Source organism: Callorhinus ursinus, unplaced genomic scaffold (genome assembly GCF_003265705.2).
Source record: "Callorhinus ursinus isolate GAN/ISIS: 27379988/994484 unplaced genomic scaffold, GSC_fseal_2.0 scaffold11, whole genome shotgun sequence".
NCBI lineage: Eukaryota > Metazoa > Chordata > Mammalia > Carnivora > Otariidae > Callorhinus > Callorhinus ursinus.
The window spans coordinates 43,680,978-43,696,436 of record NW_027397073.1 but is presented as its reverse complement, the minus strand read 5'-3'; positions in this window follow the sequence as shown (position 1 = coordinate 43,696,436).

The following is a 15,459-nucleotide window of genomic DNA, read 5'->3' as shown; positions in this document are numbered from 1 at the left end:
TGAAAAGCATTGGCTTGAATTCTTATAGAGTCTACGATAGAGGGACTAGAGGGTGCAAAAACAGACAGCCTGGCCTGCTCTCATGGTGATTTGATGTGATGGTTTCCCGGTGGAAAGCAAAGGACAGGTACGAGGGCAGGCTGTGCCTGGTACTTTTTGGCAGCATAGAAGCTGTGGCCCCTTGTGCACAAGGGCTCCAAACAAAACAAAACAAAACAAAACAAAACGAAATGAAATTTTGTTTCATTGATGGTTGTAGCCATGCAGACAGCATTCATTTCAATGAAACCCGAAACCACACCAAAACAAAACAAAAAAACAAAAACAATGATAAAGAAACACCTCTCCTGCCTGCAAATGGATGAGAAGAAGGCCCCTGAACAGGAAAGAGCGGTATTGTGATGTTAAAGGCTACTACTCTTTAGTCTATTTTCCCTTTCTTAGATTTACTGACTAGGGTTGGTGAGGTTGAGGAAAGATGAGGTTAGCTACATATTCAAGTTCCTGGGTCTTGGCGAGTCTGACCACCAGCATACCTGCGCTTTTGTTTGCACCTTCCATGAGAGCCTTCTTCCACACTAATTCACCAGCAGCTGGTCCAGAGCTTCACACAATACAACATATTTTTAAAAGCTGGCATCATTTGGACTTTCTACTCATAGCAAATTTGAAAAGTTAGCATTTACATTCCCTGAAGTATCTATTTCTAACGAAAACAATGTCAGAGCCTTAAGCACTTTGGCATTTTCTGGACACACTATAATTATACAGGATATATTGTATCATGTACTGTACGTTAGAGCACAGGGACAAAGAACAAGCACCAGGGAAAATGGTTTGAGGCAATCCTTTCAACATATTTTCCAAGGCCATTTCAAACGACTCCCTAGTCCTTGAACTCCCTGGCGATCATTTACATAGCAACAAGATCCATTTGGTAACTGGCCTGGACAGCAGGTTGCATTTGGCTCTAGCTGATATAAAGTCTACTGTCTTTTGTCACTAAGGAGACAGTATTCAAGCCTATTATAAAGGTGTTTAAAGCTATCCTCATACTATGTCCCTAGAATTTTAGAATGCTGCTAAGTATGTCTGCGTAGGCTTCTTCTTCTTCTTATTTTTTTTTTTACCCACCTATCATTGAACTACTCACACTCTTTCTATTTAACTACCCTTGACTGTTGGCTTTATCACATTTACCCTGTGCTGAAACCTTGGTCAACGAAAGGCATCTGCCAGGACGAGGAAAATACAGAGGGTGCTCCAGCTGAATGTGGCTTCATCTCCTCATGGAGTAAGCACCATCTTACTGCAACTCACTTCATTATCTGGTTGGGTGATTTCTGGAACCAGAGAAAACAGGGCAGGACTCCTGGGGGCAGACACACTTATGAAAATAATTTTAGTCTCCCTTCTGATCTTTTCCCTCTTTTTGAAACTTCAAAGAGACCTGAGCAGGCTGGTGATGTTCCAGGCTGATGGTTCCCATTCATGAATAGCATTATGAGAACACTACCCCGAGTTCTGATTTGCCAGAATCTATCAATTGGATACAATTAGAAGACAGATAATGGAGTTGCCACTTGGAGGATGCCCCTTTATGTAACGGAGGAGGCTCCGTTTGTCCAGGATATAGTCACAGGCTGAGCAACAGCTGTGCGTGTGCGGGACCAAGGTGTGGCACCTCTGGCAGACGGTATGAAGAACCCAGCAGAAACAGGGTCACTTTGCGTGTCGCCATGGAAGCAGCATCTTGACAGAGCAGTACCCGTAAAAGTGAAATGTTTAACAATGAATAATTGTGTTTGAAGCCTTCTTACTCCACATTTCCATGGAAAATGAAACCACAGGAGGCATGAAAATCTCTAAAGGACCTTTATACAATAGATTAATGTGGTAATTCTCTCATTACTATGTTCTGAAGAAGAGCTCCTTACACAAGGCTCTGTGTTTTGCCTTCAGTTATAACATGGCTTTGCATTAAGTGTTTTAATAAAAATGTGAAATTAAATGATCATCCCTGGTGATATCTGGCTTTGGTTGAGGTAAGGAAAAATGTAACTTCCATAGTACATGAAAGCCAAAAAGATTACTTCGCCCCCAATGAAGAGATCATTGGTCAAATGACATGGTTTCCCATGAGTCTGCACCTCTCCATTAACCGGGAATTTGTTATTACTCTCTCCTGCACCTTTGAGAATTATATGTAATGTAACCAATTTATAGCTGCGGAATACATAGGCTGTCAGAAGCTAACCAATGTAATTTATTCTCTTTTGCACATATAACCAGGTAGTATTGGGGAAGGCAATTTTTAATAGGGATAGTTTATGCCATTTTTAAAAAAACTATCTGTACTTCTTTCTGTTGTAACAGTTAACAGGAGACAAACAGAAGCTTCCTGAGCAGCATTGATCTATTGACTGTGGACACATTAGTAATAAGACACATGAACAGTAAAGGGAGATGGGATATGATTCTTTCGTAGAGAAAATGATGAAACATCTTTTTATGTGACTCATCCCAAAATAATGATACAGTCCGTCAAAACTGTTGAGATTTTTGCTTATTTTTAAAGTAAGTGGTATTGACTAAAGAGCATAAAGCCTTCCCACTATGGATCTCAGGGATGCAGGGAGAGTTTTTACAGGTTGATGGTTCTCGTAGGGTATTAGTACTCCAGTTTTTCCCTTTTCCCCAAGACAAAGCCATGCGGAGGCTGACAAACCTGAAAGACAATGGCTATAATGATCCCATTCATTCTCCACAAAGCCCCACCATTGTTCCTCCCTGATGCTTACACAGCAAAGACTCAGCTCTGAGACCCATTACCTGAAGCGATGGTTTAGAACATGTTCTCAGAACAGAGACTTCCTGGGTTCGAATCCTGATTCTGCCACTTATTACCACGGCAATTCTCTTAACTTTCCTCCAGCTTAGTGTCCTTGTCTATAAATTGATCATACAAATCTCATATTCCCATGTGAAGATTAAATGAGATACTATTGAGGAAGCACTTAGGACAGATCTTGGCATGTGGTAGATGCTCGATAAATGTCAGTTGTTGTCAGATGTAGAATTCTAAACTCCCCTAAACGCCAACTCCTGTCAGCCCTCATTTCATGACAGGTCATAATCGTGATTTAACTGGACGATGGTGTCATTCCCTTAACGAACACGAATTTCTAATCCAGGAAAACCTGAAAGTTGCCACATTGCACTCACTGTTTTTGAAAATGTCTGGGGTCCAATCTGTGGGACACACTGAACAGGTTAAATCTTACCAGTGTCTCTCTGGGCCTCAAGGACATTCTCTATTTTAGCAAAATTGAAAGTGCTTGCTCTCTGTGGAGCCTCATGTAGAGGTGCTTGATTTGCATTTCATAAGTGAGAATAAAGAAAATAATGACAAAAAATGCAAATAATCCTCTGTGGTTATAACAAAATCACTTGTTATTGTCCCCTCTTCCTTCATCTGGGTACAACATTATACAGTGACTTGCACAAACAACCTTCTCAAGAGCTATTTGTGAAGTAAATTAATAAATATACAGTGTAGTCCCGCACAAGGAGCACACTTATGGTTACATTGTTTTTGCTGTGAGTTTAAAACCAGGTTTAATCCTCTAGGATGTGCGTGCGCGCGCACGTGCACACACGCACGCATGCACACACACAAAGTTCTTTGCATTAATGTGCCAAATACATATATTAATTGGTCATTGGGCAAAAAAAAATTGGCATCTGTTGATTACAAAGCCAGGTGAGAATGTAGAATTCGTCTACACAACATGTATACTTTACATATTTAAAAATGAACATTTGACATCTAGGATTGTTGCATTATTGACTCAAGGTCACAAAATAAATTAGAGGCAGAGCCAGAACTAAAACTCAGACTCTGTCCAGATCTCCATCCACCCTATCATCCTGCCTTTATTGGTAACCTTCCTCTGATCTTGCTTTCAATTATTCAGATAAATGCTGAGTAAGACCTTGGGAGAATCTGACAACATACCCTATCTTTATTTCTTGCCCCCACATGCCAGACTAAGGTCAGATTTTTAGTCTTGTATTATTTCTTGATTCAAAAATTGACATACAATTGAGTTATTTCCAGAAGGATTGATGGGTTTCCCTTGTGTTAAAAGATATTTACACCAGAGTCTTAAAAATACTGAGTAGCATTACAGAAAATAAATCAATGGAAGTTCAGGTTACATTTCAAATATCAATCATATGTTGACATGTCTGTCCCTTTCAAATTACAAATTGCTAAGGACTGTCTGGCTGGTAGCAATTGCTAATGTTTTAAATGCAAGTCTTCTGTGAAACTACTACTCCTAAAGGAATAGTTTGTTTCCTGCAAGAGATTTATTTTCACTTTTTAAGAAGTTTTATGTGTGCTCTATTCAATTCTCCTACACTGTAATCACACTATTCCTAGTACCCTCTTGTATGGCAAATTTGCTTTCTCACCCTCTGATAATATTTGGACATATTTTTTATTTGTTTAAAAATATGCTAAAAGGAAACTCATGTCTTCATGTGTGATCGAAATCGTTGTTCATCAATTAACTGGCCAGTTCCTAATCATGGTAACTTCGGCCCATTGGAAAAAGGAGCATTTTGGCTAAAAACCCACTGCTGCCACCTAGTGTTACTGGACAAGCACTGTCTCAGCTTGATCCCTTGCCTTTGTGTGTCAGAGACACCATCCTTTGTATTGAGAGACAAAAAGAGATCAGTTACTTTAGCAATGATCCTAGTAATTAATTATTTAGGAAACTTTTGTCTCCTTCTATTGACTCTTTTATATTTGAATAGTCTGGGTTCCAGACATGCTTCTTTAATATGCCTGGCATTTGAATTCTTTGAAGGCTTTAAATTGATGAATACTAAAGACAATGTGGTAGCTTAAGGCAATCATTCATATTGATGAAGTTCACTATAAATAGATGTATGCTGCAATAACCCACATGTAATAGCAATGTGTCCTTTTTATTCTACCCCTATTGATTCCAAACCCTCAAGGATGTTGTTGTCAATAGCTGAGCCGACAGCCTCAGAAAAACTCACAGACCACCAGGTCATTTTGCGTTACAGGGCAAAGCCCAAGAATCCCACTATCGTATTCCAACTGAATTGATCAGACAAAGTACAATAATTTTCCTGCGTGAGAAATTATTTCATTGAATAGGAACTGCCTTTCAAAAGGTCTAAAATGATGAGATTTAAATGACTTTAAAGATTCATATCCATTGTATGGAGGTGATTACATGCCATTTGATGGAAGCTATTCACGGATGGTTGTTAGAAATGTAAAGAGTTGGAATTTCGTGGTAAAGAGCAAGCTGGAGTGGCCAGTGTGTGAGGACCTGAGAAGGAGTTACCGAGAGAGGAAGGGTGCTGGGATTACCTCTTGCTCTGCGGAGGTAGAGGAGGTGTGTGTCCAGAGATCCAGGAAGTCGGTCGGAGAGGGAGCCTTGTAGAGAGGAGAGCTCTAGCTCAGAAACGGTTCGGAGGAACCGTGAAGTAGTAACAAGTGCATAGGACTGACGGTCTCTAGATGTGGATTTTTCCCTTAACCTCGATGTGTTCCTTTGAGCCACAGTCTAACTCTGTTAGGTCTTTCCTACTCTTGCTTATTCCCATAGACCATACCCGCAAAACAAAATTGGGAAAGTTTTCTTTATCGATGAGATGAAATCTCTGGGAACATTCTCTTCTGAAAATACAAATAACAGGAGCTAGTTTTTGGTACCTCCAGCTTTAAGATATATACAAAGAAATGGGCTCCCAAATCTCCGTGGCTAAAGCCCCAGTAAAAGTTTGTTTCTCATTCATATGCCAGTTAAACACAAGTGTTCTGTAGGCGGTCTTCCATGCTGGGATGTGGGGACCAAGCGCCCCTCTATTTTGTGGGACATCCATCCAGTAGGACCTTGTACTGTTTCACTCCAGCCAGGGAATGGAGAATCAGCAAGTGTGGAGAATTGCAGGAAACATTAGTATGATCAGATCTGCATTGCTTTATGTCACTTTCACCCTCATTCCACTGGACAGAACTCACACTTGTGGCCGCACATATGCTTCATAGGCTGAGGAAATATTGTCTGGCCAAGACTCGTGCTCAGGAAGTAGAGGGAAGAGGTTTTGATGAGTATACAGCAAGACAATGAATGTATTACACACACATCTTTCAGATACCACATGTTTGTCAAATACAGAGGTCAACGAGCTACAGCTTATGTCTCAAACCTAGCATACTACTTGTTTTTGTATAACCCATGAGCTAAGAATGGCTATTACCCTTTCAAATAGTTGGGGGAATATAAGAGAGAAGATAAACAATGACCATCATTTATGGCCTACAAAGCTTAGATATTTATTATCTGGGGCCCCTCACAGAAAATAATGCTGACTCTTAGTCAACCTATAGCATTTAGTGTCCTGGACAGAAGCAGATGTCATCCTCAAAAGGGCATCAAATGGGGGTGCCTGGGTGGCTCAGTTGGTTAAGCATCTGCCTTTGGCTCAGGTTATGATCTCAGGGTCCTGGGATCAAGCCCCGTGTTGGGCTTCCTGCTCAACGGGGAGCCTGCTTCTCCCTCTCCCTCTGCTGCTCCCCCTGCTTGTGCTCTCTTGCTTTCTTTGTCAATAAATAAATAAAATCTTTATTAAAAAGAGCATCTAATGAAGGGACTTGCATTCGTTTGCTACCACTGCCAAAAAAATTACCATAAATTTGGTGGCTTAAAACAACACACATGTATCATCTCTTAGGTTCTGTGCATCAGGAGTCTGGGCACAGCCACAGTCCTCTGCTCAAGGTCTCACCAGTTCACAATCCAGCTGTTGGTGGGAACTGTGGTCTCATCACGGGCTTGAACTGGGGAAAGATTCTTTTCCAAGCGCCCTCTTCTTGGCAGAATTCATCCCCTTATAGTTGTAGGATTGAGGTCTTCATTTTTCTGCTGACCAGAGGCTGCCATCCGGTCCTAGAGGCACCCATAGTTCTCTGCCAGGAACCCCCTCCATGGGCAGTTCACCCGAGGACTGCTTTCTCAAGGCCAGCAGAGCCTCATATAGTACAACCTAATTCAGGAGTGACATCCCATCACTTTGCGATTAGAAAAGTGGTTAGAAACAAATGAGAGCCCACCTGTGCTCAAGAAGGGATTACATATGGCCATGATCCATTTGTGTGTGGCGGGGGGGGGGGAGGGGGACCTGTCACCTGAGGGCAGAACGTCTGCCACAGGTTTAGCGGAGTTGAGAGAAACCCATAAGGGACAGGGAAACTTCAGATTGTGGGAAGCTTCTGCCACTGCCAGGCATGAAGGGAAAAGGGGATACAGTGACCAGAACCGGGTGAGACTTCGAGCCCCAGGAAGGGACCACCCCTCAGGACCCACTGCCAACAGGAGGAGGCCCCGCAGGAGTACTGGGGGAAATAAAAGCCAGATCTTCTCTTTCCTTCAGTTCTCCAGCTGTGGCCTGCCCCTGCCCTCCTCCGCCACCACCGCCAATCCAACAGAAAGGCAGAGAAGCAATGGAGACTGATTGAGGCAATCCACAGAAATCAGCCTCAGCCTTGCAGGGCAGAGAACAGGGTGGAAACAGGTAGAGAATGGGTCTGGAGGGGAGGATTAAAAGGAATCCCAAATATAGGGCTTTTGTCTTTCTCCAGTTTCAAGGAAACCCGCACATTTCCAATGATAAGTCTAATACTTATCTGGAGCAAAACCAAGAATGACCAGGGTCTGCAACCATTCAGAGGACCGCCAAGGCTACTCAAAATCAGCTGAAGAGAAAACACGACTTGGCTCACCACAGAGGTGGGTTGATCTCAGACAACACTGATGCCTACCCAGCTCCTGGAAAGAAAACTGCAGCAGCATCTATTATTCTCATCATGTGATGCAGTTGGAGAATGTTCCTTACGGAAAGATGATGACAGCTCCACCCAACACTGAGAACAGGTGACACCTGCTAGTACTTCCCATTTGGATTTCTAGCTTAGTGTGTTTTTAGATGAATTGTGAGCCTTTTCCTACTGACTCAGGACTGCTTTGGAAACAGAGGCATGCTCCCTCTGGGAAAAGGTGGTATTGAAGAGACTAGTCTTTCAGTAAGCAATTTTTTTAAATGGTCGAGCCATTTGACTACGAGGTTGGCTTCCCCAGCCAGTGGCTGAGCTGCATTGACTGCAGCTAGGAGACTGTGCCCTTAAAAACCGAGAGTATATTGGATCTGGGATTGCTATTGGATAATTAGAGAGACAAAGACAAAAGAATTAAGGCACATCGTTCTTGGCATGTTTCTGGATGTTATTGTTTTGTTTCCAGCGTATAAGAGAATAGATGGTGATTATTTAAAAGTCAGCTTGGAATTCACATCATTCTTAAATAGTTCGTGCATGGAATGTAAGTAGGTCTTGTATATAAGACCAAAAGTACCAGAGAGGCAGAAAGTGAGAACAGGTTTTAGAAACAAGGATTTGAGCAGGAATCTACTGCTAATAAAATTTCAGTAAATCCTTTAGTTAATACAGGAGGCTTTCCTTCATATCACTTTCTCCCACACCCTAGCTCCCAATAAGATATTGCTGCCTAATTGAAAAGTTTTCTAATAAGAGTTTAGGTAAAACTAATTTAAAAGAACCCATTAGCTAAATATAATAACATGGCAGACTTTCTACAGCAACTTTACTGGTTCCCTATAAATAGAAAATTAATTAATGGTGAAGAAAATAAAGCAGTAACCACACCAGACTGTGAAAAGTAGTATTGTTTTAAACTTGTATTAACTATTAGTTCATTACAATAAATTACCATGGCCCTGGAAAGTTTGTCTGCATACCAAATTTACTTAAGATTGGTGCTACTAGAATCAGATGCCATATGAGCTCATAAGGATGAGATCTTTTAAAGCCTTACCATAAAACAGGCAGCATGGAAAACTATTAGCAGCAAAGTTTTGCTCACTACTTGGGCTATACAAATACATACATACCTTAAAAATGAGAATCTTTAAGAATTAGGTATAAAGGAATATTTTTAACTACTTTTCTTTTTTGAATCTTTTATATCAAATATTACCTTTATAATACAGAAGTAAAATTATAGTTTTTTAAATCAGACAGGTATAAAGTAGATAAAGTGTAGCCAGAAACTGGTTTTACACTAACAAAATATAATGGAGAATTTTATGTTTTCTGAAGGGGAGTGAACAGTGGGTTATCTTTTTATCCAAGGGACACTTGCAAAATGTCTTACTCTCAAATTCACTTTAATTCTGTAAAGCCAGTATATGGTGACATAATAGAGTGTTAAATGGAATTCAGTAGTTATCCATTTAATTCAGACATCGGTAAGATTTCGGAAAATATCACCCGGGGCATGCATTTTCTGGAGTGCAATGGGTATTTATGTTGACCAATTTCCCTTGCAGTAGTCAGATTTTCACTTTATATTGAACAAGATAGAACGGGCACAAGCATCATGGATTTAAAATAGCATCGCTCCACAGTTTCCAGCCCTCCTGCCCTCTGTATATGTAATACACACAACACCTAGTCCAGACTCCTCAAGCAAAGTTAGCCCCTCTGTAACTCTGTCCTCCTTCATGTCCCAGACTTACACCACTCCCTGAGTACTCCCCAGGATCAACATAAGGAACTGGGTGCTCCCTGACTTTACCTTCTATATTTCTCTATCTTCACATCATTGCCCATGAGAATTCCTCAATTGGAAAGCACGTCCCTCTTTTCTCAGTCATGTAAATGCTTTCTCATCTTTCAGCATGAGCCTACCCTCCTCTGTAAAACCTCCTCATCACACTCATACAAAAATTATTCATTCTTTCTGAGATCCCCTAGCACTTTGTAAATATCATACTATTATTTAAACTGCCCTGCAGTTATCTGTTCACATGCCCATCTACACCACTGAATCGGAGATAGTTTTTTCTTACTTACCCACCACTAGCATGGTGGCACAAAATAGACTTTGATGAGTCATTGTTTAATGAGGGAATGACTAAATGAATGGCTGAATATTAAAGTCGCCCTATTGAGAATCAACAGCCTGTTTTATATAGCACATGACAGAATAATGGATTCAAAAGTTTATGTATCAGTCACCTGGAATTTAGGGCAATATTAAGAGCAAATAACAGGGACTAATGCATCCTTAACCCTAGCATATATGCCAGTTTTTAATCTGGATTTATGTATATGCAAATATAGCTTTAGTTTTTCTAGATGCCTATGCTAAAGCTTGAACACATTAATAGGAATGGCAGGGCCATGTGAGATCAGCAAAGAAGGAAACTGAAGTTCCTAAGTTTATTCTGGGAAAAAAATGCAATAGAAAGAACCCAGGCCCACTGAAAATCTCTAATACTGGGCAGAAGAATAGGAACTTTACAATCTAGGTTTTTAGAAACCATACAGAGCTAACACAAAGCATGGGCTGTAGTGTTTTCTCTATGCCAGTAGAGGGCAGCACACACTTCATTAACCGGGAAGCAGGTTGGGCTGAATTCCTACTTTAGCAGCCAGGAATTGGAGTAAGTGTTCTAGTGACAAACATCTCAGGATTCTTCCACCTCATCAAAAGTCTCCTCAAGAAATTGTATTCTTTAAACATTTTCTATGTTAACATTGTTTCATCAAATTCTATGGCAGATTTCAAACTGTGTATTTATGCTTTGGTGGACAGTGTGGCAAAGTGGAAAGCATGTAGCCTACAGGGCTGGACAGAGCAGGTTTGTACATCTGGAATCCATCATTGACTAGCTGTGGGATTTGGTCAAGTTACTTAATCTTTCCAATCCTTGTTTTCATCTTTAAAACATAGATTCTGAGATTCACCTCCCGGGGTTCATGTAAGATCAAATAAAAATATAGGTATCAGATTGATGTTTTGTAGTTGTCTCCCCACTTCTGTTTCTTCCCCATGTAGAAAAGCAAATATCTACAAATGTGTATCATATGCAAGGGTCTTTCAAGACTCCATGGCAGAACCAAAAAGCACCTACCCAGAACCAGCCTTGAATAAATGGGCCAAGTGAGCCAAATTCCTTGGCCAGCAGTTCAAGCAGAGAGTATTAAAACATTAGGAATACTACTACTAATAATGTGAAGTTTCTTGAAAATAGTAAACACATCACCACTGTGGAATTATGGAAATACAAAAGACAAAGTCATTTAATAATGTGTAATATAGCACTGCTGCAGTTCCCAGGATCTGGTAGGAATTCAAGATATGTTAGTCCTTGTTGACAACGGCCAAGACATGCAAACAACCTAAGTGTTAATTGCCAGATGAATGAATAAAGAAAATGTGGCATTATATATACAACAGAATCTCATTCAGTCATAAAATAGAAGGAAATCTTGCCCTTTGCAACAACATGGATGAAACTGGCAGGTATAATGCTAAATGAAGTAAGTCAGACAGAGAAAGACAAATGCTATAAGATCTCACTTCCATGTGGAATCTTAAAAAGCTGAATTTGTCCAAACAGGGAGGAAATTGGTGGCTGCAGATTGAAGGGGGGCAAGGAGAATGACTGAAGTTGATCAAAAGTACCAACTTCCAGTTATTAGATGAGTAAGTTCTGGTGATGTAATGTCCAGCATAGTGATTTACAGATGACAATACTGTGCTGTATACCTGAAACTTGCCAAGAGAGTCAGTCTTAAAAGTTCTCACTACCCACACACACAAATGGTAACTATGTGGTGGTGAATGTGTTAACTAACTTATTGCAGCAATCATTTGCAATATATGCATATATCAGTCATCATGTGGTACACCTTAAACTTATACAACATTGTATGCCATTTATATTTCAATAAAGCCAGGAATAAAAAGGATGTTAGTTCTTAGCTTCCTCCCATACATACACACATCCCTCAAGATGCTGTTTAATATTATTTACCTTAGTCTGTTTTTTTTAAAAAAATATTTGATCACTATTTTTAACATAGTAAACATGAAATTAAATAAAAGCATACTTCAATTTCTCAGTCTTGTCCAAGTCTCGTAGGTTTTATTACTTGAAATGTTTACCATTGGTTTTTACGTTACTTTTAAGTGTAAAGCTAAAGCCTAATTTCACCAAGGATACCAAACATTGAGAGCCAATAACAAACCTGGGTACCAAACAGAATAAATAGCTGAGAGTTTCAAGGTGAAGACAGCAGAGTCCAGACCAATTGTTGACTTACCACGTGAGCGCAGACTCAGCAAGCTGAGAACAGCTCGGCACAAGGGCCTCTGTGTTTTCTCTAGTAGGGGTCGAAGGATGGCGTCCACAGCCATGGGCGGTGCATAGCATACGTATCCCAACATCCATGAGAGCTGTGGAAATAAACGAAGCCCACTCACATGAGAACAAGAAGAGATTATTTATTCAAAACTTTCCCTGAGCAAGGGGGTCAGCCAGCATCACTTGTGTTTGGCAGCAACTCACAGGCAGGCAGAAGAGTAGGGGAGCTTTCTGGTGGAAGAAGGGATGGCTTCCGGTATGCTGATTAGAAGCTGTCGGTATGGAGACACTGCAGGTGGGCTATATAGGAATAGAGCATCTTATGGAATTAGTTAGGGGTGCATACTTGACTTTCTCTGGTTGGTTCTAAGTTGGAAGAAAGGGCAAAAAGTAGTTATTGTGTCCTCGCCATTTTGGATTAATTGCCACGTGGTTCTGTTTGGCCTCCTCTTGTGGATAGCAGGTTGGCCTCCTGGGTTGGTTGTGGCAGGCTGTGGGCCAGAGTTGTAGTTTTATATTTGGTTTGGCCATTGTCCCTTTGTGTATTTAGTCTCCCACCATGAGAGAAACAAATGCCAGCCTTGTAAGATGTCTCTCTCAATTCCTTAGATCTCCTAGTCTCTGTCTCCTGAGCTCTCTAATTTCCTATCTCTGTAATCTTGGGTGAGTCACTTATTCTCTATTGGCCTCAGATTTCTTTTCTGAAAAATGACAGGCTTCATCTAGAAACTGTTCCCGGCCTGTTGTGAGTGTGGAGATGGAAGGGAGAAATGGCTCTGGGGAAGGGACGTTCAGGTAGTGTCTGGCACTTGAGCAGAGTCCACAGGCTCTATTACCAGCACAGCAAAGTCAAGTGAGTGATGTGAGGATGTAGCCCAGGTAAATGTTACCTGGCAGGTGTCTTGCTATGGGGGGGGGGGGGGGGAATGGTTGAAAACCACTGATGCAGTTAATCTGACAGGTTCATTCTGCTCTCATTGCAATAAGACCTGATTCCCAGCTATAAACTACCCACCTCGCCGTCTTTGTATGACCATGACTAGCCTCTAGGGGAGTGAGAGCAAAAGTAAATGCTGTCCTCGTGGTTGCTATGGGGCCAACTGGCAGGTGCGTGCAGATGGAAGGACAAGATCAAACAGTGATACTGATTTAATCATTAAGTTCCTCTTGGTTTTCTGGTCTCACTGATGTTAATCCTCTTCTTTGTCAAGTGCTTAATTGTCCTTGTGGAGCCACAGTCTTTGCTAAAAATTAAATTACTATTAATGTTAATTTCTGAACAAAATGTCAGGTGAAATGCCATGTGCCGCCCTCTTCAGATTATTGAAATAACAGACCACCCTTAGTCATTTTGAGTGGTTTTGCCAGAAATTGTGATGACTTTCCTGTTTTCCTTTAAATTTTTAATCTTGCTCACATAGTTCTATGTACACAATGTTAACCATTTGTCTATTTAGTTAATATTTATCATTCCTAGTAGATATGAGGCATTTATCTAGGTCCAAAAAAACTATCAATTAATAAAAATGGGTAAGTCCTCGTCCTCACCAGGGCTCACAGTTTAATGCCTAAACTGTACTTAAAATACTTAATATTTCTAAAGTGATAAACATAAGAGGTAAGACGAGGAGATACAGAATGATCAAAGGTGTTACTTCTATGAACTCATGGTAGATGACTTCTATGATAAATTGATATTTGAACTGAGACCTGAAGAAAGGGAAGGGAAAAGCAATTTGGATATGAGGAAAAAGCTTCTGGGCAAAGAAAAAAGATACAGAGGCCTTGAGACCACAGCATACTTGGCATGTTCTAGATACAGGATGGAGGCCAGTGGAGTCAGAGCTGAGGGAATAAGGGAAGGGAGGTGGCAGGTGATCACAGTGTAGAGAGGCAAGGTCGTAGAAGGTCTTGGCCCCATGGTGAGAATTTAGGGGCTTGCTCTGAGTAAAACAAGAAGGCATTAAGGGTTTTGAATAGAGGAATGATATGATCTCTTTATATTTTAAAGGATCACTCTGGCTGTTATGCTGAGAAGGAACAAAAGGAGAACAGATGGAAGCGGAGGGACAAGTAGGGAGGTCACTACAATGCTGCCAGTGTGGGCATCACTTGGCTCGAATTAGGAAATAACGGAGAGAAAGGTGAGAGGTCATCTCACTGGATGTGGGGTGTGAACAAAAAGAAAGTCAAAGAAGCTTCCATGGTTCTTGGCCTCAACAATGGACAATGGAGTTGACAATCACTGAGATGGGAAGACTTAAAGTCGAGCAGATTTGACAGTGATGAAGAGGCAGACCTCAATTTTGAACATGTAAGAGGCCTGTTAGGCATCTAAGTGAAATCTCAAGTAGGCAATTGCTCACATGGGTCTGAAGTTCAGGAATTAGGTCAGGGCCAGAGGTATAGATTTGGGAGTCAGCTTACGTATCAGTTTATTGCAATGAGAATGGAGGAGATCAACTATAAAGTGAGTGGAGGCAGAGAAGGCTTGGAGGCTTGAGGCCTCGGGCACTCAAATATTTGGAATCCAGAAGATAAGGTGGAACCAGTAAAGAATCTTGGGAAGGAAAGGAGGAGATTCAAGAGAGAACAGTGGCCCAGAGTCCAAGTAAAGAAAGTGTTTCAAAAACAGAGAGATTACCTGTGTTAAATGATGCTAATAGAGTAAGATGAAAACCAAAACGACTTTGAACGGCAACATAGAAGTCATACTTGATGTTGACCAGAGGGGTTTTAGTAGATTGCTGGAGATGAGAAACTGATTAGAGTAAAATCAAGACACAGGCAGAGGTGAGGTGCCTGGGTGGTTCAGTTGGTTAAAGCATCTGACTCTTGGGGTTTTGGCTCAGGTCATGATCTCATGGGTCATGGGATCAAGCCCTGTGTTGGGCTCCGCACTCAGCAGGGAGTCTGCTTGATGACTGTCTCCCTCTGCCCCTCCCCCCGACTCACACTTTCATGCCCTTTCTCCAAAATAAATAAATAAATCTTTTAAAAAGAAAAAGAAAGAGAGAGAGAAACAGAGGACATGGAGATCCTGAGTATAAGAGACTGTGTGAAAGAGTTCTCCTGAATTTAAAAAAGGAGTATTACCTCAGAGGGACATGGAAAAAGTAGTTTTTATTCAGTGTTTTGTTTTCAAGCAGAAAAGGAATGACACAGTTGGCTTTTGCT